This window comes from Paroedura picta, chromosome 2, assembly GCF_049243985.1.
Source record: "Paroedura picta isolate Pp20150507F chromosome 2, Ppicta_v3.0, whole genome shotgun sequence".
In the NCBI taxonomy this organism is placed as follows: Eukaryota; Metazoa; Chordata; class Lepidosauria; order Squamata; family Gekkonidae; genus Paroedura; species Paroedura picta.
In genome coordinates this window covers 171,072,791-171,100,498 of record NC_135370.1, presented here as the reverse complement: position 1 = coordinate 171,100,498, position 27,708 = coordinate 171,072,791, and the positions used below count along the sequence as shown (strand labels likewise).

The 27,708-nt window shown below is 48.2% G+C and overlaps 1 protein-coding gene across 5 annotated transcripts in view; it reads right to left on the bottom strand.

Annotated features, from left to right (window-relative positions):
* Positions 1-24,510, bottom strand: part of INF2 (inverted formin 2) — an 89,727-nt gene extending 65,217 nt beyond the window's left edge. For 2 of the 5 annotated variants that reach the window (XM_077323836.1, XM_077323839.1), the window contains exon 1: positions 24,182-24,503. The gene's annotated coding sequence lies outside the window, so the exon portion shown is untranslated. Of the gene's footprint in view, positions 1-24,181 lie in introns of all 5 variants that reach the window. The other 3 variants (XM_077323841.1, XM_077323837.1, XM_077323838.1) reach the window with 3 other exon arrangements.
* Between the last annotated feature and the right edge of the window lie 3,198 nt (positions 24,511-27,708).

The window sequence follows — 27,708 nt, the reverse complement described above, 5'->3', positions numbered from 1 at the left end:
GATGCTTAGGGCTGATCCTGTGTTGAGCAGGGGGTTGGACTAGATGGCCTGTATGGCCCCTTCCAACTCTATGATTCTATGATTCTACCTATCTTCCTTCCTTCCTTCCTTCCTTCCTTCCTTCCTTCCTTCCTTCCTTCCTTCCTTCCTTCCTTCCTTCCTTCCTTCCTTCCTTCCTTCCTTCCTTCCTTCCTTCCTTCCCTGTCTCACCCTCCCTCCCTCCCTCCCTCCCTCCCTCCCTCCCTCCCTCCCTCCGTCCATCCATCCATCCATCCATCCATCCATCCATCCATCCATCCATCCATCCATCCATCCATCCATCCATCCATCTATCTATCTATCTATATTTCTTGGCCTCTCCTCCTGGGCCTGCCAACTCGTGGCAGTTTAAAACAGTGATTAAAACAGAATACGGTAAAAACCAAACCCTAACCCAATCCCATCTCTATCTCAATAATGGGAAGTTACTTTAAAATATTACCGCTAACAATAGGCTATTCGGGGTCAGCAAATAAGGAACATAATAAGCCATAAGAGAACAATTGTTTTATGATGGTTAAAATGTCAGACTAAAGGCACATGCAGCCACCTGGGTGACCTCGGGTTAGTCACAGTCCTGTTAGAGCTGTTCTCTCAGAGTAGTTTCTCTCTTAGCTCTCTCAGCCTCACCTGTCCCACATGGTGTCTGTTGTGGGGAGAGGAAGAGAAGGCAAGTTGTAAGCCACTTTGAGACTCCTTCAGGTAAAGAAAAGCAGGGTATAAAAACCAACTCCTCCTCCTCCTTCCTTCTTCTTGCTGTCCTGAATTTCTTAGCATAAAAGGGCGAGGCAGACTGAGCAACTACTAGAGTATACGGTAGCCGTAAGTATCATGTTGCCCCAAGCAAAAAGGCATCCGCTAGTTACAGCCATGAATTCCCCAAATAGCTCTTTGCCAAACCAGACAGATTGATCATAACTGTGACAATGAGTCAGACCATTCACTCATTTCCTTCAGCCCTGTCTATTCTGACTGGCAACGACCCTCCGGGGTCTCCAGAAGAGAACAGTATCTTCCAGCACTCTACCCTCAGGAGATGCCAGGCACTCAACCAAAGCTCTCTCACAAAGGCATCTGCCTGATTTCAGGTGGTGACCACTGTAGCTGGACAGAGCTCCAACCCCACACATTTTCATGTTCTGGATCGAGCTTTCTCACCCTGGGGTTTCTTGACGGGCCTGAATGGGTTTCCTGAATGAGAGTTAATTCATTTTTAATATATTTTTAAATTTGTCACACTTGATCAGGTGACAAGGCCATATATGGTCATGTCAACACACCCACCCCTCTCCAATTGGCCAGTGATGGGCCTAGAGGGGGTGGGAAGGGGAGGGGCCCTGGGTGGGCATGTCCACAGCTCGGCTTCCCTACCGTATTCTGCATGATTGCGCCCCTTCTGGGGTTTCTTGAAGCCTGAAGAATGTTTTGGGGGTTTCTCCATGGTAAAAAAGTTGAGAAAGGCTGTCTAAAGGGGTTTCGAGATCCTCATCTACAAGGGAAAACTGGATGAATGTTTGCGATGGTAAACTCACATAACCCATCAGGAGGGAGGTCAAATACCCTTCTCTCAAATCAGACCAGATTTCATCTTCCAGTATGTTATTGGTTTCTCAATGGCGAAAAAGTTGAAAAAGGCTGTCCTAAATATTTTTTTTAAATCTACTTAATTTGTTTACTTATTTTTATTTATATAGCAATGCGTACCCTGCACCTTCTATTGAAGATTCCAGGGCGGGTCACAACAATGCAGACTATAATAATCTTCTAAAATACATTAAAGACACTTAAAACACATCCTCCCTCTCTCCCTCAAGGAGAAAAGGACATTCCTTCAAAAGGGGAGTTTATTTCACCCACTCTCCTCTCAGGAGAGCTAAACTAATGCACATTTCTTGCCTGGGCAGGCTGTGGGATCAGATGTCTCCTTCCAGAGGTTGGCTTTGATCACTCCTGATTTTAGCACCAGCTTGGTCTGCATAGCTTGAACTTCCTGCCACCACTGCAGCTATGACTTCATCCACACATAACGCACTAGCAAAATGACATTGGGGTTTCGGCTGACACAAAATGCTTTGGTCTGGCACCAGTACCTGGAATGCTATGTGGATTGTAAACTTACTTGTGGATTGTAAGCTTACTTGTGGATTGTAAACTAAACATGAGCAGGCAGTGTGATGCAGCGGTAAAAAAGGCAAATGCCATTTTGGGACGCATCAACAGGGGCATCACATCAAAACCACAAGATGTCATAGTCCCATTGTATACGGCACTGGTCAGACCACACCTGGAGTACTGTGTGCAGTTCTGGAGGCCTCACTTCAAGAAGGATGTAGATAAAATTGAAAGGGTACAGAGGAGAGCGACGAGGATGATCTGGGGCCAAGGGACCAAGCCCTATGAAGATAGGTTGAGGGACTTGGGAATGTTCAGCCTGGAGAAAAGGAGGTTGAGAGGGGACATGATAGCCCTCTTTAAGTATCTGAAAGGTTGTCACTTGGAGGAGGGCAGGATGCTGTTTCTGTTGGCTGCAGAGGAAAGGACGCGCAGTAATGGGTTTAAACTACAAGTACAACGATATAGGCTAGATATCAGGAAAAAGTTTTCACAGTCAGAGTAGTTCAGCAGTGGAACAGGCTGCCTAAGGAGGTGGTGAGCTCCCCCTCACTGGAAGTCTTCAAGCAAAGGTTGGATACACTCTTTTCTTGGATGCTTTAGGATGCTTAGGGTTGATCCTGCGTTGAGCAGGGGGTTGGACTAGATGGCCCCTTCCAACTCTATGATTCTATGATTCTATGAGTCACCAAGATGGAAAGTACTGCATTTGCATGTGGTTTGCTTCTGGGTCAGATGAAAGGCCTCCCATGCAAGGGGGAAATTCATGTGGTTGAGAAAGCCCGATTTAGTCTGTCATTCGTACTTACGCTTGGCTTCAGTTCTGTTTTTAGGCTTCTGGTGTGTTCTGTCACCCTAATCCTATTCCTGAATGTATTAACCCATCTACATAATCCGTCTTCAGTCCAAGCGAGAAAGGCGGCCTACGCAAAATGTAATCAAATAAAACTGGATTCACATCTCGCATGACAAACGAACTTGTCCGAAGCAGCAAAGAGAAACTTCATTTAAAAAAATAGGGGGAATCACCTTTTATTAAAACAGTTCCCCAAACTTTCACTTCCAAAGTACCATTGGATTTTTTATTGCTCCACAACAGGGGGACATTTGCCAAAAATGAAAATAAAACAAGAAAGCTTTTAAGGCAATTAGTCCTGTCTGCCAAGTCTGCTTCATCCAGACCTCAAATGGGATGTCATTGCTGACATTATATAAACTTCTGTTTTATAATGTCTCCGGTGACAGAAAGCAAGCCTGAGACATGCTGTCTAGAGAAAAGAGGCAAGAGATCACTTCTGCAATTTTTATTTTGAAAAATCACAGCTGAACTCTATGACGGTGGACGAAATCACATCCCTTTGCCATAAACCAGACCTGAACCTCTGACTTCCTGTCCTTCTTCTCATCATAATTCAACCGGAACAAGCAGGTTGTTATTTTCCACTGTTGGAGCTACTCAGTAATTATATATTGGTCCCAGTTGCCTGGGAGAAATGCAGCCGTGTGTTTTAAATGTAAGGAAATGGATGTTTCCCGGGAAACCAGCGAATTCTGATTTAAAATGAAGCACCTGTCTATTAGAGTGTCGCCCTACTGTTCTTCTCAGGAAGACGCACATGTCTCTTCCCTTCACAACAACAACCCTGCAAGGTTGGTTAGGTTGGCATAGAATCACTGGCCCAAATTCCTTGAGAGTTTCAAGGCAACCAGGAGCTGGTAGCTAAAAAGATCCTTCCCTTGGATCAGTGTATCTGGTCCAGCTTCCTGTCTCACACAAGGGCCAACCAGTTCCTCTGGAGCAGGGGTAGTCAAACTGCGGCCCTCCAGATGTCCATGGCCTACAATTCCCATGAGCCCCTGTCCGTGCTCGCAGGGGCTCATGGGAATTGTAGTCCATGGACATCTGAGGGGCCGCAGTTTGACTACCCCTGCACTGGAGGGTCCACAACAGAGCAGAGAGGCCAAGGTTTTTCCCTGATGTTGCCTCCTGGCACAGAGTTAGACTGCCTCTGAACATGGAGGTCAAGAACATAAGAAGGGCCCTGCTGGATTAGACCAGTGGTCACAGTTGCCAACCAGTTCATCTGGAGGGCCAACCACAGGACACAGAGGATGAGGCCAGGGGCCTCCTGGCAGTGGATTGTCATTTCCTGCCTCTGAACGTATAGGCTAAAATTATAAGAAGAGCCCTACAGGATCAGAACAGTGATTCATCTAGTCCAGCATCCTGCCTCACACAAGGGCCAACCAGTTCCTCTGGAGGGCCAACAGCAGGTCAGAGAGGCTGAGGCCTTCATTAGAACATCAGAAGAGCCCTGCTGGAGCAGACCAGGGGTCCATCTAGTCCAGCATCCTGCCTCACACAATGGCCAACCAGTTCCTCTGGAGAGGCAACAACAGGACAGAGAGGCTGAGATCTTCATTAGAACATCAGAAGAGCCCTGCTGGATCAGACCAGTGGTCCTTCTACACTACAGGGTTGTCCACCTCCAGCTGATGGCTGGAGATTTCCTGCCATTATCACTGATCTCAGCGTCACAGAGATTAGTTTGCCCATAGACAATGACCACTTTGGAAGATGGACTTTATGGCATTATAATCCATTGAAGTCTCTCCTCTCCCCAAATTCAACTTTCCAGGTATTTCCCAACCCAAAGTTAGCAACTATGTCCATTTGGTCCAGTATCCTGTCTTATATAGTAGCTAATCATTTCTTCCAGGGATCTAATAACAGGCCATAGAGGCCAAGGCCTCACACTGAGGTTGCCTCCTGGCACTGGGACACATCCAATCGTCCCAGACTGCAGGATCTAAAAAATGTACCCCTGATTTCCCTCAACCTCAGAACTTCCTTGCAATTGCTCTGTTCTCCCTGGATGTGAAAAACAGCAGCTATGCACTCAGGACAAAAAAGCCATTTCCCCCTGACTGGGTGTCGTGTTCATTGTTCCAGGAAATGACTTGGCAGAATACCATCCTCTCCTTCCCTCCCCTCCAACGAAGGAAGAAGGAGACTGAAGTGCTATTTTTATAACACCCAAGACATGATAACCCGTTATGGATTTCACATGGGCGATGGTTGGGCTTTATTTCCTAGGAGCAATCCATGGATCCTCACTGAGCACATTCTTAAAACAGAATTATTCATGGCAGTGCAGTGTTTATGCGCCAATTTTGTTTAGAAAAAAAATTGCATGGGAAAGAATGCTTCCATTGCAAAATCTGTTCTGTACCATTGCAAGAGGCAGCTGGATGGGGCTACCGAGAGCCGGCAGGTCCCCCTGCCTGCTAAGTGGACACAGGCTAAATGATTACCGCGATTATCGGATTGTGGTCCAATTTCAATCGGATCAAGCCGCCTGCCTTAGCGGCATTAATCATGATTAGTCATAAGATTTATTAATGACCGTTATTAGCCTTGCGCCACCACTGTTAAACCAATCCCTGCTGCAAAACAAGCAAGGTTTGGCTCCAAATACAGAGAGGAAACCCTATACCTCTGTGCTAGAGGCAAGAGGACATTGGGACAAAGACTGGGGAGGGGGGGTTACGAAAAGGGGCCTGAGAATTGTTTAGAAGGCCATTCTGAGGTTTTCTGTTTTGCTTTTCTGCAGGCAGTTTACCCTTCCTATTGAGCATATGTATGTATTTTCATTCATAATTTGATTGGTAGAACCGCCCCTCTAAGCTCAGCCATCGTTCCGCAAGGTAGGGGCCAGGACTGAAAAGGCCCTGGCCCTGGTTGAGGCCAGGTGCACCTCTTGTGAGCTAGGGATCACATCATCATCATCATTTTATTATTATTATTTTATTATTATTTATTAAGTTTGTTCCCCGCCACTCTCAACACGGCGGCTTGTGGCGGGTTACAGAAGAAAAAGTCCCATAATTCAATAAAACCCCAATTTAAAATGAACATTAGAAACGCAACACACAAGCATGGCGACAAAAACAAGCCCCGCCTACTACCGAACAGCTCCCCCGCCAGCCAACAGGATAACATCTGCTGGCTATCAAAGCTAGAACAGAGCGTGGTGGAGGATCTTCCTTAGGGGGACCCATCAGATCTTCTTTTCAGGACATGAGACCTGAAATCCTCAGGAAATAAAGGACTCATTAAATGAATACAAGAGCACAGCAATCTGTGGAGTTAAGGACTATAAGGGGGTCCCCTGAGGATAGGGTTGCGGGCTTCCGGATGGGAGATTTGGGGGTAGAGGAAGCAGAGGGCATGGTTTGGGATAGGGCAGGGATGAGCTTCCTGGGTCCACCTTCCGAAGTCCGGAGACCGGCTGAAGCTCCGGAAGAACTCCAAGCCACACCTAGAAGTTGTCGAGCTGACCTATGGATGGACCAAACCTCTGGGTCCACTGCAGCAGAAATAGCAAAGGGGGATGTTACAGTTGCCAACCTCCAGAGGGTGCCTGGAGATCTCCTGCAATTGCGACCGATCTCCAGATGAGGACCAGTTCCCCCGGAGAAAATGGCAGCTTTGGTGGGTGGGCTCTCTGACACCGTACCACGCTGAGGTCCCCTTCCACCCCGGGCTCCACTCCTCAAAACGCCTGATATTTCCCAACCCAGAGTTGGCAAACCCATGGATATGTAGCAGGAGGATGCTGGTGCTCAAAGGAAGAGTGTGGCCCATAGCTCCTTGATTTCCATTATGAACTGTGCTCACCAAATCACCACCAAAACCCTCCCTGAAAAATACAAGCCTTTTTGTCCACTTGGGTGCGGCCACAAAAGACGCAGATTCAAACGCAGAAAAATAACACGCAAGAGAACAACAAGAGAGCAGATCCCTTCCTGGGCAGCTGGTCCATGATGTTGCAGAAACGAAGCTCCGTCCCAAGGAGATAAGCCGTAGGAAGCCCACAAAATGTCTTCCAGCAGACACAGAAGAGGAAAGCGAGTTGGCTGGCTAGTTAAAAATAATTCACTGTAATTGACAGAGGAGAAGCTATTTCTGATTATCCAGACAAACAGACAGGGCTGAGCTAAGTAAAGACGACTTCAGAAGCTTGTCCGTCCCAAGAGAAGACACACACAAATACACACACAAGTGCACACAGAAATAAAAGAGTCGTGTCCTGGGTCACGTTGCACCCACAGTTGTGGGACATTGCACAATCATCGGTCCTGTTGTATCCACACTTTATTGGCTATTGCACCAGAGAGCTCATTCCCGACTGGATTTTCCCGTCGGTTCTAGATCACTCAACTGGAGATGTATCATTCTAGGGCAGGCTTTCTCAACCAGGGTTTCGTGAAACCTTGGGGTTTCTGGATAAATCTGGGGGGGTTTCCTGATTGGGGTAGGAGTGAATTAATTTTTACAAACATTTTCCATTTGTTAAACATTTATCGGGTGAGATGACCCTGTGTGGTCCTGTCGACCCAACCTCCCTCCCAAAATGGCCAGTGATGGGCATGGAGGGGGTGGGGAGGGGAGGGCCCCTGGCTGGGCATGTCCATAGCTCTGCTTCCCAACCATATCCTGGACGATCGCCCCACTTCTGAGACTCCTTCAGGCAGTGAAAAGTGGGGTATGAAAACCAACTCTTCTTCTTCGGGGAGAGGGGAATGGAGGCATGGCCAGCTGACGTCACTTCCAGATACCACAAAACCTGAAAAGTATTTTAGCAGCACCCTCAGGGTCAAAAGGTCGCAAAGGGCTGTTCTGTATGACGGACGACTTTGGGCCAGTCACCCCCCCTTTCTCGGCCTAACCTACCTAACAAAGTTGGCGTTGTGAGCTGCTTTGAGACCCCCTTCAGGGAGCAAAAAGTGACATATAAAAAACCCAGCTCTTCTCTTACAGCTGATCCTTAGGCAATAGAAATCAGTTTGCCTGGAGAAATCGGCCACTCTGAAATACGAAGAAGAAGAAGAGTTGGTTCTTATATACCGCTTTTCCCCACCCGAAGGAGGCTCAAAGCGGCTTACAGTCACCTTCCCATTCCTCTCCCCACAACAGACACCCTGTGAGGGAGGTGAGGTCGAGAGAGCCCTGATATCACTGCTCGGTCAGAACAGTTTTATCAGCGCTGTGGTGAGCCCAAGGTCACCCAGCTGGTTGCATGTGGGGGAGTGCAGAATCGAACCCGGCATGCCAGATTAGAAGTCCGCACTCCTAACCACTACGCCAAACTGGCTCTCAGTATGGCCTGTGGCATGATGCTGCATGGAAGCCCCTCCCCTCCCCAGACTCCTCCCTCCTCAGGCTCCACCCCCACAATCTCTAGGTACTTCCCAACATGGTGCTGGCAGCCCTATAGGGAGGAAGAGGGTTGGAGGATCATCCTCGGGAAGAAATCAAAGAACGTCAGTGACCTATGCTAACAATTTGGGCATGACTACCCCATTCCTAGAGCCACTTGTGGCGCAGAGTGGTAAGGCAGCCGTCTGAAAGCTTTGCCCATGAGACTGGGAGTTCGATCCCAGCAGCCGGCTCAAGGTTGACTCAGCCTTCCATCCTTCCGAGGTCGGTAAAATGAGGACCCAGCTTGCTGGGGGGTAAATGGTAATGACTGGGGAAGGCACTGGCAAACCACCCTGTATTGAGTCTGCCATGAAAACGCTGGAGGGCGTCCCCCCAAGGGTCAGACATGACCCAGTGCTTGCACAGGGGATACCTTTACCTTTACCTTTTTTACCCCATTCCTATTGATGCCGGCGGCAGAATTTGGCTATGCTCGGCCTTGGCACAGAATGTTTACCTCCTTTAATCATCGCGCAGGGCAGCATGGGCAACCGTCCCTTGGTGCCCTGCCGGCTCCTTTTGACACTTAGCGCTTTGTTTATTTGCCTCGTGGCATTTCGGAAAGCTTCTCGGTTACAAATATGCCACGGAAGCGATCCCCTGCACGCAGGAGCCCCTGGCTGATCTCATTGCGGAGATGGACTGCTGTTTCTCCGAAGCAGCCGGGAACCGAACGGCGTCTCTGGCTGGCGCATCTCCGGCGGCCATGTTCCCAATCCCTTCCAGCAGCTATAAGTCTTGCCTCGCAGATGCGCCGATGACTCGGCTGTGGGCGAACAGACCACAGGCATCCACACACACATATGCACCCGGTTTTATTTCTATTTCTAACGCCAGCTCTGTCAAATCGGGTACCCATTGGCTGCTGTTGGCATCTGGAAGCAATTACCAAAGAGGCTTGCTCTCTGACAGCGTTTGTCTTTTCCTAGGGAAGCATTCCAGCTTTGTTTCGTTGGTCAGCGGGAAGAATCGGCCCATGGTCAAAGCGCCAAGCAGCTTTAAAAGTGCCAAACACTGTTCATTAACATTCCTGCAGCGTGACACCTCTGCTCAAAGGGAGAGAAGTGGATTCCCCAAAGTCCATGCCCAAACCAGGGCTTAGCAGCTAGGAATTGGGCTGGCTTCCCTGCCTAGAAGGGAAGGGGATTCTGTAAAGGTTGGGAGAAGATTGAATGGTGGTCCAGCCTTTCCATTGAGTGTGCTCAGTGGCACATTCAGGTTTCAGTCCTACCAAAGGTGAGAAAGGGCTTTCTAGCTTTTTATTACGCAGGGCATGGATTGTACGCGGCACGTCCCGAAGTTAGCACAGGTGTACATTAAAAATCCCAACCTGAAAAAACTCTAAAGGTAAAGGTATCCCCTGTGCAAGCATTGGGTCATGTCTGACCCTTGGGGTGACGCCCTCCAGCGTTTTCATGGCAGACTCAATACGGAGTGGTTTGCCAGTGCCTTCTCCAGTCATTGCCGTTTACCCCCCAGCAAGCTGGGTACTCATTTTACCGACCTCGGAAGGATGGAAGGCTGAGTCAACCTTGAGCCAGCTGCTGGGATCGAACTCCCAGCCTCATGGGCAGAGCCTCCAACAGCATGTTGGCTGCTTTACCACCCTGCACCACAAGAGGCTCAAAAGTCTAATCGACCCCCAAAACTCTTTGCAATAAAATCCGAATTAATAATAATAACAGCAACAAGAATTATAATTATTATAAACTTTGTTTATCCTGCCCTTCCTAGGTAGCTCAGGGCGGGTAATGACATGGGTTAAAACAGCCAAATTATTTGAAAACCAGCATAACCATTAAAACATCTATCTATCATTAAAATATCAGCCCCATGCAATAGAACTTTTTTTGTTTTTTTGCTTTTGGGGGGTGGGATTCCTAATCTTTCTTGGAGAGGCAGCCAGCCTGGTCTTCCTTCTATTTCAGCAGTGAAGCCAGCAATTCTCAATGGTCCATTAGGGACTCAACCATAGGCCTGTCAGAACAGCTCTTTCTTGCAGGCCCTGTGGAATGGGTTACAGTTCCACCGGGCCTTGATCTCTTTCAGAAGAGTATTCCACCAAGCTGGAGCCCAGACTTAAAAGGCCCTGGCCCTGGTCAAGGCTGATCTCCCTCTTTAAGCCTTATAAATGAAGTTTTATAAACTTGGTAGTGGGGGGTGGGAGGGGACACACATGAAATGGAAAATAATCTAGTAGTAAGGACATGCAATAATAATTATTATTATCATCATTATATCATTATTATTATTCAGCATCTGTCCATGGGATCATTTTGGGCTGTGTGAGATTGGCTTGTGGGCAGGGGGCAATTTGGAGATCGAGCCCGGAGAAGACAGGAACCTCAATGGGGGCACAATGTCACAAAGCCTCAATTTTCTCCTGGGGAACTGTTTTTTTTTTAATAATCTGGGGTTAAGCTGTAATTCCAGGGGATCCCAAGTCCCACCTGGAGGCTGGTGTTCCTAATACAGAAGGAGTTACATGGTGGATACATTACTTGGGTCTTTTGAAGTTCCTGGATCTGTAAAGGACAGCCCTCAATGCCAAGGTCATGTTTTCAAGAATCCCAAGACGGCCTCTGAAAGAAGGCAGCCTTTCTTGCCTGCCGGGTCAGGATGCAGCTCCTTCAAGTTTGCAAACCACAGTCATATAAATTGCGAAAATGCTTCTACCATGCCTCACTTGTCCGGACCAACCGCATAGCTTTCTCAAAGGTCTCCATCATAGCCTCCAGCAGACACTGCTGCCCAGTCATTTCATTAAAAATGACAAAATCTAGACTCTCTGGCCAACAGCTGATGTTTGACATGTCTAGTAAGTACAAGGTGTGCCGATTCCTTGGCACCCTTTAAGGAAGGGACCATGACTCATTAGCCAAACATCAAATCCTTTGAGGAGACAATATCGATACACCACTCTACGTTACAGCGATATACCATTCTATCTTACAGCGATACACCCATCTACCTTACAGCAGTGTTTTGGCGATTATAATCAATTTGCTTTGGACTCAGAAAGTGGTAGTAGGATACCAACAGCAATCTAGCGATAATAATTGTTTTAACTGCGGCATATTCCCAGAAGCTCTTACATCTTATCTCTGAAGAAGAACGTCGCTTGCTTTCTGCTTGTCTGGAATCGGTTCCAACTTTCAGATTGTCATTTGGTTTCAATTGTCTCGAGAACTTTTTGCAGTTCCCTATTTTTACTGAGAGCTGATGCAGCATAATGACTAAGGACATGAACCGGGCCCAAATTTCAGTTCACTGGAAGGTCTGCAGCAAACCTTTCCCTTTTCAGGCTCACTTCTCCCAGGGGAGTAATCAAAACTGATACACTTTACTAGACCAACCTGATCTGGTCAGGAGCTAAGAAGGGCTGGGACTTAGAGAGGAGACCGCCAAGGGAGACCAGGGCAGCTATGCAGAAGGCAAACCTCCTCTGCTCATCTCTTGCCTTAAAAGCCCCATGGTTGCAAACATGGATGCAATCAATTCCACTCAATATCTGTAACCTGATAAAAACCGATGAGAGGCCTGCAGCATTTGACTTGTCACGTAAAATCTGGAAGACAGCTAATAGAGTACAATCAGCCTTTGGCAGTTGTGCAGCCCTGCCATTTAAATGAGGTGAAATATCAGAACCTGAGTGCAATTGTGGTGCTCCCCGTCAAACTATTACCAACCCCCGCAGGAATGTGAGCATTGTGCTTTCCAGGGAGATGTGACAGAGCTCTTTGTACTTTCCCTGTCTGCGACTGAATGGATTGAAACTTAAATATTAGCATTTCAGGGGATTGCCCAATCTGCCTGCATAACCGTTGCACCCACTTGGCTACGTATTTTATCTTATTATAGGCTTCCTGCCTGTAAAGCTGCCATATGATAAAGAAATAAGCCCTATGAGGAAGAAATTCATGTCGTGGCGACAACTCAGTGGCGACTTGATGACAGGCTTTACCTTTATAGTTTTCTCAGACAATGCACGCAAAGGGCCATAAACTAGATAATGGCTTTACTGTCAAACATATATCGATGCAGCTTGTCTTTCCAGAGGACATACATTATGACAAATGACTCTCTGACACAGGGGTCACCAACAAGGTACCCATCAGAAGAAGAAGAGTTGGTTCTTATATGCCGCTTTTCCCTACCAGAAGGAGGCTCAAAGCAGCTTATAGTCGCCTTCCCTTTCCTCTCCCCACAACAGACATCCTGTGGGGGTGGGTGAGGCTGAGAGAGCCCTGATATTCCTGCTCGGTCAGAACAGTTTTATCAGTGCCGTGCTGAGCCCAAGGTCACCCAGCTGGCTGCATGTGGGGGAGCGTAGAATCGAACCCGGCATGCCAGATTAGAAGTCCGCACTCCTAACCACTACACCAAACTACCATGGCACCTGCCAACACGTTTTTGGGCGCCCACAAAGTATTTTTAGAAAGAGGGTGGGGCCTGGGGTGGCTTTCCCCCTGCAAGGCTTCTGATTGGCCACTGGGGATTTGATTGGCGGTGCTTTGGCATCAGCTGCCACCACAGCACAAGGGTATATATTCTGTGACTGAAGGTAAATTGTGGTAGCCATACTGAGGTTGGCTCTGCATGGGACAGACGTTTTGGGGCTCTGCCCATTGTATGAACAGTGACCAAAGGATCAAAAATATTGTGCTCTGAAGTGTTGATGTTTCAACCTTCCCCCGTTTGAGAATTCTCCAGAAAGAACAGGACTTTGACTTCTGTTCACTCAGCAACATTCCAAAACGATGCAGAAATCCTCCAAAAGTGAACCTGGGCCACGGCTCCAGCATCCTGAAAAAACGATCTTGTGGCTTGACCTTCTCATCGAACAAAAACAGACAGCTCAGCTGGTGGCGTTAAGTCAGCCGTACAAGAGCTGTCTCAGTTCTTCAGGAGGTTTTAAGACGGAAAGAGTAATATCTCCAGGACTACGTGGTTCTGTAAGGGCTGGCCACAAATACAATGCAGCGTCCTGTGATCCTCTGACGGGAGAGGACACAGTGTCCACACGCTCTCTCCCACCTAGGGAGCTGTGGCTCAGAAGTAGAGTTTGGCTTATGCTGAGAAGGTTTTGGATTTGATCTCCTGCAACTTAAAATTGAAAGGGTACAGAGGAAAGCGACGAGGATGATCTGGGGCCAAGGGACCAAGCCCTATGAAGATAGGTTGAGGGACTTGGGAATGTTCAGCCTGGAGAAAAGGAGGTTGAGAGGGAACATGATAACTCTTTAAGTATCTGAAAGGTTGTCACTTGGAGGAGGGCAGGATGCTGTTTCCATTGGCTGCAGAGGAGAGGACACGCAGTAATGGGTTTAAACTACAATTACAACAATATAGGCTAGATATCAGGAAAAATTTTTCACAGTCAGAGTAGTTCAGCAGTGGAATAGGCTGCCTAAGGAGGTGGTGACCTCCCCCTCACTGGCAGTCTTCAAGCAAAGGTTGGATACACACTTTTCTTGGATGTTTTAGGATGCTTAGGGCTGATCCTGCGTTGAGCAGGGGGTTGGACTAGATGGCCTGTATGGCCCCTTCCAACTCTATGATTCTATAACTCCAGTTAGAAGGATAAGGCAGGATAAGGTGATTCAGAAGACCTCCTCCTGAGATAATGGTGGGCCACCACTGCTCAGGGTACACAATCCTAACCTTGATAGACCAATGGACTCACTAAGGCAGAGTCACATGAACAAACACATGAACTTGCCTTATACTGAATCAGTTCCATTCAAGTCAGAATTGTCTACGGACTGGCAGTGGCTCTCCAAAGTCTTCACAACACCTACTGCCTGATTATTTTTTAAAATACTGGAGATGCCAGGGACTGGACCTGGGGCCTTCTGCATGCCAAGGAGGTGCTCTGCCACTGAGTCACAGCCTTCTCCTGGGTTCTCATTAAGGGCAGCAACCATGGCTCAATGATGGAGAATTTACCTGGCATGCAGAAGGTGCCAGGTTCAATCCCTGGCTTCCCTAGTTAGAAGGATAAAGGTGGTATGAAAGACCCTCTGCCAGAGAACCTGGTGAGACACTGACAATATACACCATAACAGAACAAAGCAACTTCAGGTAGTAAAGGTAAAGGTATCCCCTGTGCAAGCACCAGATCATGTCTGACCCTTGGGGTGATGCCCTCCAGCATTTTCATGGCAGACTCAATATGGGGTGGTTTGCCAGTACCTTCCCCAGTCATTACCGCTTACCCCCCAGCAAGCTGGGTACTCATTTTACCGACATTGGAAGGATGGAAGGCTGAGCCAACCTTGAGCCGGCTGCTGGGGTTGAACTCCCAGCCTCATGGGCAGAGCTTTCAGACTGCATGTCTGCTGCCTTTACCACTCTGCGCCACAAGAGGCTCAGGTAGTAGGTTCACATAAAACAGAACAGAAACAATATAGAGAACTTAGATTAACAATAATGAATGAAGTGAAACAAGCAACATGAAACAGTAGAAAAATGTGGGAAACATTAAATTAACTCCTACTGATAGCCCAGTGGGTTGGGTGGAATTATGGTGGGTGCCATAGGAGGAGGGCCCTTGGGAAGTGATGTTCAGGTTGACCTCAACCAAATGCCTGGTGGAGGAGCTCCCTTTTGCAGGCCCTGTGGAACTGTTCAAGTTCCGTCAGGGTCCTGATCTCCCCTGGGAGCTCATTCCACCAGGTGGGGGCCAGGATGGAGAAAGCTCTGGCCCTGGGTGAGGTCAAGCAAGCTTCCCTGAGGCCAGGAACCATCAGGAAGTTGGAAGTGCTGGAGCATAAGGCAATTTGGGGATGTAAGCAGAGAGGCGATCCCTCAGGTACACTGGGCCCAGACCGCGTATGGCCTTGAAGGTGATCCCCAGAACCTTAAGTCTGATCCGGAATTTTAAATTTATATCCCACTCCTCCCGACAATGTCGGCTTGAGGCGGCTCACAATTAAAACAATAAAAAAACCATAAAAAACAGTACAGCATTAAAACATTCCCCATCCTCACAATTACAAACCAACATCAAAGCTGACATCAAGATGGTGATAAAAACAAGAGGAAAACCCTTCACCCAAAACTCTGCTGCTCTGACCTCATGGCTCTCCATGGTATCTCTACAGTTGTGATCTTCCTGGCGTCGGATCTATCACCTAGCATCTAGCATTTAGCATAGGGCGGGACCCCCAGATTGCAACTTCAAGCCCCCCTGTAATCTTGCCTTCACCATTCCCCTGCTAGCTCTGCAGAACACGTATCTAAGAAGTAGCCTCAAGGTGACAGCTGGTCACCCCAGCTGGTTTCGATCTTACCTCTGAGAGCAGCTTTGAGTGGCAAGGGGGGGAATGAGAAGTTTTAGGAAACTAACCCAACTCCTTTAATTTTCCAGATGACGGCCTCAAAATATATCTCAGCTCATTCGTTCCTCAGCTATATTTACAGTCCCTTCCGATAGTAATCCTCCTGCCAGCTGTCTCAGTTCCTTTGCATACTGGTGCCGGGAGGGAGAGCGTCTTTGTCCCTGGGGTCTAACTGGACCCTGGAATGCAACACAGTCAGCACGAATATACATTTCATAATCAGTTTGCAGTGATAACCTTTAACCATGGCTAACTCAAGTCCCGGTGCGTTGCTTTGACCTTATACCCTAACCCAGCCTTTCTCAACTTTTTCACCATTGAGAAACCCCTGGAACATTTTTCCAGCTTTGAGAAACTCCAGAAGTGGCGCGATCGTGCAGAATATGGTTCGGAAGTAGAGCTGTGGACACACCCACCCAAGGCCCTTCCCCTTCCTGTCCCCTCCAGGCCCATCATTGGCCATTTGGGGGGGGGGGGAATGCACCGACATGACCATATATGGATATATCACCCATCAATGTTCAACAAATTTTAAAATATATATTTTAAAATTAATTAACTTCCACCCATTCAGGACACCCTTCCAGGGTTGTCAAGAAACCCCAGGGTTTTATGAAACACTGGTTGAGAAAGCCTGATTTAACCGTACAATGAAACTCTGATTTAGCTTTACGACATAAACCTTGCTCCTCTAAGGCAGACACAATGAGGCTGAAGAGGCAAGGAAACCCACCTAACCCACCTAACCATGGTTGCTTGGTACAGATGAAATTGATTTTTTCAGTCTCCTTCCCTGCTAACGCTCCCTATCCCAAATGCCTTTTCTTCTTGTAAGTCCCATGATCCCCAGAGGAGATTTTTTGGTGGTCAAAGGTGCTCCCTTTTCCCCTGTTTTCTTTTTGGCTTGCGTTGAAGATCACAGCAATACAGGATGTATAACTTTGGAGGGTTTTGTTTTCTTTTGGTTGGGGGGAAGAGCGCCTAATAAAAGAAACAAACCATTTGCAGGGGGGAAAAATAACCCATAAAAATCCCGAGTTATCTTCGTGTAACTCTATCCCTATTTTTCTGCCTAAAATAAAAACAAACTCGGTTTATGCGACAGAGCCGGTTCAAAGAATAATACAACTGAAATGCAATCTGATTTTTTTTTGTTTTGTTTTTCAATCAAGGGCACAACTGTGTGAATGAAGATAGATGTGTCATCCAAAATGGGAAGGAAGAGAGAACCCTCTCCTTAGATTACATTTGCATCAGGCACAAAGAGACGGCTGGTGGGAGACAGTCTGCTGAGCCAGAGCATTAAAGGTGAGTTATTGGTTACACCTGTGCAAATGCCCAAAACGATTTCGCAGCAGAGGGGCCCAGACAGAGTCTCAGCCCTGCAAATGTCCAAGACTGAGGTGGCAATCATAAGAAGGATCTTTGAGAAGCCATGTGGGATCAGGCCAATGGCCCAACCAGTCTAACACTCAGAAGCCAAAATTGAGGTGCCATCAGGAGGCCCACCAGCAGGGCCAGAACTCCAGAAGCCCTCCCACTATTGCCCCTCCAGCACCAAGAATAGAGCATCAGAGGTTGGTTCTTTCTCTACCTGAAGGAGTCTCAAAGCAGCTTACAGTCGCCTTCCCTTTCCTCTCCCCACAACAGACACCCTGTGAGGTGGGTGAGGCTGAGAGAGCCCTGATATTACTGAAGGAGAAGAAGAGAGTTGGTTCTTATATGCCGCTTTTCTCTACCCGAAGGAGGCTCAAAGTGGCTTACAGTCGCCTTCCCTTTCCTCTCCCCACAACAGACCCCCTGTGAGGGAGGGGAGGCTAAGAGAGCCCTGATATTACTGAAGAAGAGTTGGTTCTTATATGCCGCTTTTCTCTACCCAAAGGAGTCTCGAAGAAGCTTACAGTCACCTTCCCTTCCTCTCCCCACAACAGACACCCTGTGAGGTGGGTGAGGCTGTGAGAGCCCTGATATTACTGCTCAGTCAGAACAGTGCTGTGGGGAGCCCAAGGTCACCCTGCTGGCTGCATGCGGAGGAGCGGGGAAACAAACCCGGCTCGCCAGATTAGAAGTCCGTCCTCCTACCCACTACACCAAGCTGGCTCTCACCACCTCAGACATCAGAATGTAAGAGAAGCCATGTTGGATCAGGCCAGTGGCCCATTCAGTCCAACACTGTGTCACCCACAGGCCAAAATCTAGGTGCCATCAGGAAGTCCACCAGAACTCCAGAAGTTGTTCCACTGTCGTCCCCCGCCCCCACATCAAGAATACAGATTATCACCGCCCCAGACAGAGCGTCCCAGCTATACCTTGTGGCTGATAACCACTCCAGATGTTTATCCAGCCTGTCCCCTCTTGGAGCTGTTTATACTTGCAGCCACCAACAATTCTTGTGGCAGTGAATTCAACATGTTAATGATTCTTTGGTTGAAGAAGGACTTCAAAGAAGGACTGATCTATTCTAAGCCTAAAGGTTAAGGTAAAGGCAAGCACTGGGTCATGTCTGACCCTTGGGGTGACGCCCTCTAGCGTTTTCATGGCAGACTCAATACGGGGTGGTTTGCCAGTGCCTTCCCCAGTCATTACCGTTTACCCCCCAGCAAACTGGGTACTCATTTTACCGACCTCGGAAGGATGGAAGGCTGAGTCAACCTTGAGCCGGCTGCTGGGATTGAACTCCCAGCCTCATGGGCAGAGCTTCAAACAGCATATCAGCTGCTTTACCACTCTGCGCCACAAGAGGCTCTAATTCTAAGCCTACTGCTCATGAATTTCATCGAATGCTCCCAAGTATTTTGAGAAAGGACAAATGTAGTTCTTTGTCTATCTTCTCTCTCCCATACCTAATTTTGTAAACCTCTAGCATCTCGCTGCCTCAGTTGTCCTTTCTCCAAGCGAAAGTGGCCCAACCTCTTTAGCCTTTCCTCCTAGGGAAGTGGTTCCACCCCCTTAATTATTTTAGCTGTCCTTTTCCAATGCTGCACGGACTGTTTTGAGGTGCGGTGACCAGAACTAACCCGAAGGAAAAAGCTGCCAGCAGCAGGCCTAGAGACAAACAAAAGAGGGAGGAAAAAAACAACAACCACCAAGCCAGAAACCCAAAAGCTGAGCAAATAAAAATAATATATATATTTATTACATAGTGCATTAAAATTTAGGATTGAAAATGAAACACCAAGGTTACCATTCAAAACCGATCATTTGAGTTTTTAATGGAATTTTGTATGTCCTTTTCCATTCTAAAATTCTGTGCACTGAGTAATAAATACTTATATTTTATATTATTTGTTGCTCAGCCTTTGGGTTCGTTGCAAGCCTGCCTACATCAAAGCAGCTAGTCCTCAGTAAGAAGAAGAGCTAGTTTTTTTTATACCCTGATTTTCACTACTCAAATGAGTCTCAAAGTGGCTTATAAACACCTATTCCCCCCTCTCCCCATAACAGAAACTCTATGAAGTAGATGGAGCTGAGAGAGCTCCAAGAGAACTGTTCCGTGACAACAGCTCTAAACGAACTGTGTCTAGTCCAAGGTCACCCATCAGGCTGCATGTGAAGGAGGTGTGGGGAATCAAACCCTGTTCTCCAGATTAGAGTCCATTGAGAGCCAGTTTGGTGTAGTGGTTAGGAGTGCGGACTTCTAATCTTGCATGCCAGGTTCGATTCTCCTCTCCCCACATGTAACCATCTGGGTGACCTTGGGCTCGCCACGGCACTGATAAAACTGTTCTGACCGAGCGGTGATATCAGGGCTCTCTCAGCCTCACCCACCCCACAGGGTGTCTGTTGTGGGGAAAGGAAGGGAAGGCGACTGTAATCCGCTTTGAGCCTTCTTCGGGTAGGGAAAAGCGGCATATAAGAACCAACTCTTCTTCTTCATCGCTCCTAATTACCACACCGTTCAGTACCAAATCTATAGTTTTTTCAAAGCCAGCACAGTCCGGGTGCATCTGATGATCTACAATACTTATGCCATAACAAGCAAACATATAGGGAAACTTGTTGCCCTGAATACAAAGCGAGAAGAAGCAGGCTTAACTGGCTTCCTGCGTGCAGAGACCATGCTTAACCATGGTTAACACAGACTGTGGTTTGCATGCCCCATTTCAAACCCTGGTTTGTAGGCAATTGCAGACCACATCCTCTTGATCAGTTTCTGCATTCAATGCCACTTTATACCTGGGTTTTCCAGCCGGGGGTCTATGGAACCCAGGGGGGTCTGCAGGAGATCCAGTGGGGGTCCGCAGCTTTCCCCCTCCTGCCTTAATGGCCACAAGCTAGGGAACCGGGCACCTTCACATGGAGGGCTCGATGGGTGAAAAAATCAAAGGGGGGGGGGTCGGTTGTTGCGTGGTATGGGGGATTCAGGCTACCACTGTAGTAGGAAAAAAAGGCAGGGGAAGGGAGTGAAAGGAGAGCGAAGGGTGCACGTACAGACCCAGTTTGGTGAAGTGGTTAGGAGTGCGGACTTCTAATCTGGCATGAGAGGTTCGATTCTGCGCTCCCCCACATGCAGCCAGCTGGGTGACCTTGGGCTCGCCACGGCACTGATAAAGCTGTTCGGACCAAGCTGTGATATCAGGGCTCTCTCAGCCTCCCACCCCACAGGGTGTCTGTTGTGGGGAGAGGAAAGGGAAGGCGACTGTAAGTTGCTTTGAGATGCCTTTGGGTGGAGAAAAGCTGCATATGAGAACCAACTCTTCTTCTTCTTCAGTAATCTCAGGGCTCCCTCAGCCTCACCCACCTCACAGGGTGTCTGTTGTGGGGAGAGGAAAGGGAAGGCGATTGGAAGCCACTTTGAGACTCCTTCAGGTAGAGAAAAGTGGCATATATTTCTTCTTCTTGTTTTGTCATGGCTGTGGGTGTGGGAGGGAGATGTGGTCAAATGACATGATTTCTGGGGGTCCTTGAAGCCTGAACATTTATTTCAGGGGTTCCTCCACAGTCAAAAGTTTGAAAAAGGGTGCTTTATACACACACACACATCGAAACCTGGCATTTAACCGCACTATAAAGGAAAATAACCCTGGTTGAATGCTTACGATGTTTACATCGTCTTTCCAGAGTTGTGGGGATTTGCCAGAGGGAATCCATGTTTCAATCAGATGAGGGGACAGGCCATGAGAAAGTGGCAGAGGCCCAAACTGTGCAGACACAAGATCTAATACGGTATCCGGCCGTTCATTAGAAAAATCTGAGCAAAGCTGGGAAAAGCAGGCGAGTCACAACAGTCGGAGCGAGGAATTCTCGCGCCAGATGGAAGCTGCACATGGATAAAACAGCTCTGCATGTTCCCAAACCTTTTCTAAAGGGATTAGACATCTTCACAAGGGAAGAAAGGCCCGTCAACGACTATTCACTCATTGGAGCCTCCATGTTCGCAGGCAGTGTACCAGTGAGTGCCAGAGGCAGAGAGCTGTCACTTTCATGTCCAGCTCCTGGGTGGCCACTGCTAGGATCAGCATGTGGGGCTAGATGGTTGGCTCTGCTAGAGCTTCTAGACATCTCTTGCTTCGTTTATATGGCCCCGGCAACAACTCTGTGGCTGTTGACTCAGGGACACGCTGCGGATGTTCCCAGTTTCCAAACCCTCCCCGACGACAGCCGATCCCATGACTATCATGCAAGAATCAGTTCCTTTAATGGAGCAGGGATCACTGGTACGGTGAGCAGACATGCATTTTGCCCTGACCTATAAGACATATAAGAACTATCTCTTCTTCTTCTTCTTCTTCTTCTTCTTCTTCTTCTTCTTCTTCTTCTTCTTCTTCTTCTTCTTCTTCTTCTTCTTCTTCTTGTTCTTGTTCTTGTTCTTGTTCTTGTTCTTGTTCTTGTTCTTCTTCTTCTTCTTCTTCTTCTTCTTCTTCTTCTTGTTCTTCTTGTTCTTCTTGTTCTTGTTCTTGTTCTTGTTCTTGTTCTTGTTCTTGTTCTTGTTCTTGTTCTTGTTCTTGTTCTTGTTCTTGTTCTTGTTCTTGTTCTTGTTCTTCTTCTTCTTGTTCTTGTTCTTGTTCTTGTTCTTGTTCTTGTTCTTGTTCTTGTTCTTGTTCTTGTTCTTGTTCTTGTTCTTGTTCTTCTTCTTCTTCTTGTTCTTGTTCTTGTTCTTGTTCTTGTTCTTGTTCTTGTTCTTGTTCTTGTTCTTCTTCTTCTTCTTCTTCTTCTTCTTCTTCTTCTTCTTGTTCTTCTTCTTGTTCTTGTTCTTGTTCTTGTTCTTGTTCTTGTTCTTCTTCTTGTTCTTCTTCTTCTTCTTCTTCTTCTTCTTCTTCTTCTTCTTCTTCTTCTTCATCTGAGGAGCAGACATGACTAAGAGCACTGTGATAATGAGATGGTGGCCACCATGCCATTCTCGGGGGCATAAACAATGGAGGTAGTGTGGCATGGTGGTTAGAGGCTCAGACCAAGGTCTGGGGTCATGCTATGGAAGCTTGCTGGGTGACCTTGGGCCAATCAAGATACTCTCAGCCTAACCTACCTCACAGGGTTGCTGTGAAGATCAAACAGAGGAGAAGGGAATGCTATGCAGGCCTTTTTGGATCCACATCAGGGAAGACAATGGGGTATAGAATCACTGACTCAGAGTTGGAAGGGTACCCATGAGGCCATCTAGTCGCACCCCCTGCTCAATGCAGGATCAGCCTCAAGCATCCAGGAGAAGGATCTGTCCAGCCGCTGCTTGAAGACGACCAGTGAGGGGAGCTCACCACTGCCTTAGGCACCCCATTTCACAGCTGAACTACCCAAAAACATCAAATGATACTTCAGCCCAATCTCTTTCTCCATGGAGGCAACATTTCACAAGGATATGACACAACGTTCCCTCGGGGCAGGGTGGCAAAGGCTTGCAGGCTGCAGCCTTATCGAACGCTGCAATGTTTTCATTCCAGTGAAACAAAATCGGAATCCAGTGGCACCTTAAAGGGCAACACGGGTTCCCAGCAGGCACAAATCTTTGAGTCAACATGCAATTTGGTCCGATACAGAGCAAAGTTCAATTTCAGACCGACAAAATTTTATTCAAGAGACAAGCCTTGGTGCCCGTGCACATTTCTGCAGATAGCACGGATGCTTGCGCACGAAAGCTTGCACACAGAATTAAACTCCGTCTCTCTTCGAGGTGCCACTGGGCTCAAACTTTGTCCTGCTGCTTCAAAGCAACCTGGCTCCTCACCTGAATTTGTCAGATATTGACTAACAGGGCTCCCCGCCCAAAACTGACATAAGGTCCAAGTCAAAGTGCCTAAGATTCTGTCTACACGGGTGGAAAACAGGGAAAATCCACATTAGAGGTCAAAGGGTTAAATGCAGAACTGGGAGACCCAGGTTCGAGTCTCGACTTTGCCATGAAACTCGTTCGATGACCTTAGACCCGTCCCAACCTTCTCCAGCCTTGCAGGGCTCTTGTAAAGTGAAAACTGGGAAGGGAAAGATATGGTGGGGGTGATGACAGTGGAAACTTTTAAGATCCCTGGGGGTTGGCCGAAAGCTCTTGTCCCACACTACAAAGGTCGTGAAGAGTCTGTAGCATCGCCGCAGTTCATTCCCTACATGAAGCCCATCCCTGGAGCCTGCTAGGCTGTTCACTTTTGATTAAATGTGCACGGAGGCGCATTCGAATCCCGAGGGCTGTAGAACAGCTGGGATAAGGCCATAGAAATAAAAACACAAGGGAGCCATCAAAGCAAGCTGGAAACTATTTGGAAGGGAAGCGGAGTCAATCAAAACATGCTACTCCGTAGCTCAGGGGTAGTCAAACTGCGGCCCTCCAGATGTCCATGGACTACAATTCCCATGAGCCCCTGCCAGCGTTCGCTGGCAGGGGCTCATGGGAATTGTAGTCCATGGACATATGGAGGGCCGCAGTTTGACTACCCCTGCCGTAGCTCTTTCCAGGAACAGCTCCAGGAAAAATCCATCCATCCATCCATCCATCCATCCATCCATCCATCCATCCATCCATCCATCCATCCATCCATCCATCCATCCATCGCTGTGACATTTACACAAGATCATAACCCGGCAGCTGATGCTAAAGCCACAAGAAGGGACCCTTGGCTCCCCACTGGTTCCCAATCCATCTCCATCCACGCTAGCCCTTCCTCGGCAGGGCAGGGCAAGGCAGGGCGGCGCGACCTTAAGAAAGATCTAACTTCGGACATGACCCCTCCCCGCGCCCTGACTTAGACCCGTCCAAGCTCTGGAGCATCCCGGCGGCCCTGGTGGCCAAGTGGATCCAGCCCACGGCACACTTTATTTTGCAGAAAGAAGGGGGTGGGGGGAGCTGGGGCAACCCGGTAGCGCTCCGCGCGTTGCGATCCCCTTCTCCCTCCCCAAAAAGAAGTGAACTCAACTGATTTGACTCTCGGGGAAGCCCAGGAGCGACGCGATCCCGAAAGCTTTGCCGCGGCCCCAAAGCGCCCTCTTTACTCACGTCCCTGGCCTTTCCTCGCGTCTTCCTCGGCGGATTTAGGCGATCCGCAACATCCTTGGGCTTCTCCCGCGCTTCGCTCGGCCGCCCTTCCACAGGATCCACCCGGCGCCGCCCGATCCCCGAAGCAGCCGAGCCGGGTCCAAACGCCCTGGCCGAGCTGGAAGAGACGCGCCCGGCCGCTCCGCCTCCGCCCCGGCAGAAAGTCTCGCTTCGCCTCGCCCGGCCCTGCCCTGCCCTGCCCACGGCCCCACGTGGAAGGCGAAGCGAAGGGATGGGCCGAGGCCGGGGCAGCAGGAGCGCTCCGGAGCCGCCTCCGGCTTGGGGAAGGCTGCGCTGGCGGGCGGGGAGGCGCGGCTCCCCGGTCGGCCCGAGCGACGCGCAGGGGACGGGCCTGGAAGGAGACCCAGGCGGCTTCCCACGACCCTTCTTTTCGCCTAGGGAGGGATTGGATGGGGTCCTGGGGCGGCCGGGCTCCAGGTGCGGGCGGGAGGTCTCCCGGAATGGCGACTGCGGACGTCTTTGTCATTTAGTCCAGGGGTAGTCAACCTGTGGTCCTCCAGATGTCCACGGACTACAATTCCCATGAGCCCCTGCCAGCGTTTGCTGGCAGGGGCTCATGGGAATTGTAGTCCATGGACATCTGGAGGACCACAGGTTGACTACCCTTGATTTAGTCCAAACTATTGAGTCCAAATCCGTTTAGGGATTTAAGATTGAGCTGTGTGGACGGTGGCCGTGGGTTCCGTTTGCCCCCTTTTCTTTCCTCCCTCCTGGAGATTATATCAGGAGGGAAAGGGTTTGGGGTTGGAATTGTTTTTCCGCCGTGTCTTATCTTCTGTTACTTCATTTTATTTGGTTGTGAATTATGCCTGTGGTTTTAAGGGGAACTTTTACTGGGGTAAGAAATTGGATTAATAATAATAATAATAACAATAATAATAATAACAACAACAACAATAACAACAACAATAACAACAGCAACAGCAATAATCTTTGTTTGTTTGTTTATATATACACACATATACACAAACACATATATGTACATAGGTATGTTTATGTGTGCGTGTGTACACACACACAAACACACACACAGCGGCGGCTCAGGGCAGTTCACACATTGCCGTTCACACATTGTAGCGCAGTCCAAGGGAGGTCATCATTTTGAACAGGTAATAATTGGGAACACCGATTACTTCTCAATGTACAACAAATTTGAGAACCTATAATGCCTCCAATTCTAGAGTACATAACATAACAGCACTCAACCTCCCACTCAACATTTAGCTGCAGCACCAATTTTATTTATTAAAGTATATTTTAAAGATTTGTTTATTTTTAGAATTTTAGGAGAGTTGGTTTTTATACCCTGCTTTTTACTGCCCGAATCAGTCTCATAGTGGCTTCCAATCGCCTTTCCTTTCTCTCCCCACAACAGGCACCCTGTGAGGTAGGGGGGGGGGGGCTGAGAGAGCGCGGACAGAACTGCTCTGAAAGAACAGCTCTAGCTGGGCTGTGACTAGTTCAAGGCCACCCATCTAGCTGCATGTGGAGGAGCAGGGAATCAAACCTGGTTCGCCAGAAGAAGAATTTTTTTTCTATCCTGCTTTTGTCTACCCAAAATGGTGTACAAACATCTTTCCCTTCCTCTCCCGACAACAGACACCCTGTGAGGTGGGTGGGGCTGAGAGAGCTCTGACAGAACTGCTTTGTGAGAACAGCTTTAAAAAACTGTGACTCGTCCAAAGTCCCCCAGCTGGCTGCATGTGGAGGAGGACTGGGGGAATCAAGCAGCTCTCCAGATTAGCAGCCACTGCTCCAAGCCACTACACTAAACTGGCTTTGAGTGTCTCACTAACAGTCATCCAACCCTGAGTCTTTTTGAGAAAGTGTGGCATCAAATCCGAAATGGAAAAAAAAAATTAATGTATTAAAACCATTTTAATAAATATTGAAGCCATTTATTCTCTTCCCCTCCTGCACCTTGGCCTAGCTCTGGTTCCCGCTGTCCCAGTCACATTAGACAAAAGGTTCAGCTTGTGTTGCAAACTGAATTTCTATAAACAGAGCGTCTCTGAGCATGGACAAGAGATTTTCTATATCAGGCCAGAATCACACCTTAAAATAAGGGCCACCTCCCATAGGACTCTGAAGAACACACAATTATTATAAATAAATAAGGGGATGGGACTCCCCAGGTGTTTGGCCACCCTGTTAACATCCCCCACCCCACCACACACAAGTGTTTTTGCAGGCGAAGACTATGTTGTCGACTGTTTCATCCTTCGTCCTGCAAAGTCAACACTGGCTATAATCACTGATCTTTTGGCTTCTTTGTTTTGAGTTCCTGCTCTTGTGCAGCTAGAATGAATCCTTCCGTTTCTGTCTCCAGGTGCCCATTTCGGAGCCACACCCAGATATTTTCACAATTAACTTTGTTTTCCGTGTCTTTCAAATATTGCCCGTGCAAGCCCTTCCCCCCCCAGCTGTCAAAGGGAGTTTTGTTCCCAGCCTTTCTGCAGTTTTCTTGGGTTTCTGTAACCTTAAATGGAGGTAGTGACAGATTTTATTTTGCTGGGCTCCAAGATCACTGCAGATGGGAACTGCAGCAAAGAAATTAAATGACGCTTGCTCCTGGGGATGGCAAATCTAGACAGCATCCTAAAAAGTAGAGACATCACCCTGCCAACAAAAGTGCGTCTAGTCAAGGCTATGGTCTTCCCAGATGTAATGTATGGCTGTGAAAATTGGACCATAAGGAAGGCTGAGCATCAAAGAACTGAGGCTTTTGAACTCTGGTGCTGGAGAAGACTCTTGCGAGTCCCTTGGACTGCAAGGCGAACAAACCGGTCAGTCCTAGAGGAGATCAGTCCTGACTGCTCCTTAGAAGGCCAGATCCTGAAGATGAAACTCAAATACTTTGGCCACCTCACGAGAAGGAAGGACTCCCTGGAGAAGACCCTAATGCTGGGAGCGACTGAGGGCAAAAGAAGAAGGGGACGACAGAGAATGAGGTGGCTGGATGGAGCCACTGAAGCAGCCTGTGAGAGCTTAAATGGACTCCGGGGAATGGTAGAGGACAGGAAGTCCTGGAGGATCATTGTCCATGGGTCGTGATGGGTCGGACATGACTTTGCAACTAACAATAACAAACCTTAAATATGTCTGCCTTGTCTGATAAACCAGAAGCTTCTCTTTGCTTTTCTGCATATAGTCGTTCAGTGCTTTTTCTTCTTCAACTCCTTGCTCAAATTCCCCAAGGAGACGTCTCCCACCTAGTTTTCTTAGCAAGCTGAGACAATCAACATTGCTTTTAGCATGTAGTGCAGCCTTTTTCTTTTGACTGTGGGGAAGCCCCTGAAATAATTTTTCAGGCTTTGAGAAGCCCTGGAAGTGCTGTCAGCTGGCCATCCCTCCCTGTCAGAAGTGAGACGTTAACAAGCAGGCTCCAGGAGGCCTGAGGGATGAGAGACAGGAGGTGGTTTAAAGTGGGAGTAGGCATGCAGGCCCCACTCCTTCCGAGGCACAGA